This window comes from Mastomys coucha, chromosome X, assembly GCF_008632895.1.
Source record: "Mastomys coucha isolate ucsf_1 chromosome X, UCSF_Mcou_1, whole genome shotgun sequence".
In the NCBI taxonomy this organism is placed as follows: domain Eukaryota; kingdom Metazoa; phylum Chordata; class Mammalia; order Rodentia; family Muridae; genus Mastomys; species Mastomys coucha.
Genome location: NC_045030.1, coordinates 138,389,679 through 138,390,635, shown reverse-complemented (window position 1 = coordinate 138,390,635; position 957 = coordinate 138,389,679). Strand labels below are relative to the sequence as shown.

The 957-nt window shown below is 36.6% G+C and overlaps 1 protein-coding gene across 1 annotated transcript in view; it reads left to right on the top strand.

Moving 5' to 3' along the window:
- Positions 1-957, top strand: part of Amot (angiomotin) — a 39,344-nt gene that overhangs the window by 12,662 nt on the left and 25,725 nt on the right. The window lies entirely within an intron of this gene.

The following is a 957-nucleotide window of genomic DNA, read 5'->3' as shown; positions in this document are numbered from 1 at the left end:
TAGTAGAAAAATATTAAGACTTGGCTGGTCATGGACCTAACTGCTTTCCATGTTAAAGTAGGGAAGGGCAAGGCAGGGCAGAAGCTAGAATCAAGGCCCTGTTCAAATGGAGCATCATAGATTTGAAGCTCAGAGCTGTGATATTTATTGAACAACTGCTGCATGGCTGAGATGAACGCTGTTTCATTTTTGGGACATCATCTCCTGGTACACATTTTGCTACAGACTTTTGCTGTTCAATTTTATCTGAACAGAAATAAGGGATCGAATGCTCTTTGGATTCCATTTTCTTTGTCCCAGAGTCTCTTTCTCCTGTTCATTTCTAATATATTTTATTTATCCTGCTTCACAAAGACTCTTCAGTGGTTTCATCTTTATGTCTGTTACTTTGCTTTTGAATATGACCTAATTGTTGGTCAACGATTAGAACAATTTTTTAGTGACTCTTCCATTTTAAAGACAGATTGTATGTAGGCAAATGTACATACACAGGGATATACATACACACATGCATAGATATATGCCTACACATCCTACATGTAAATAAGTATATGTGTGTATGCACATAAATGCAAAATACATATTTTATTACTATAAAATTTCTTACTTCATATTACTTACGTGAAATGGATGCCTATATTTCTCTGATTCTGAATTTTTTCCCATACTCTGCCCTGTTCTTTCCCATACTCCTTCCATACCCAATCTGTCCTGTAGGAGAAAAGGTAGGAAAGAATATAAGATAGTTTCCAGCTTTACCCCATTCTCCTTATAAAATCTCTGGGCTTCCATAAGAAACAGGCACTGAGATAATGTGGGTTAGATTGGGCATGCTGTTGGATCGGCTTTCCCAAGAAAGCACTTGTTATCTAATGGTCTTGATATCAGAAAAGGGAGTAGCGTTTGAGGTTGTATCTGTTTTATGAAGTATTGTTTTTAGAGTATGTGGTTCATTGT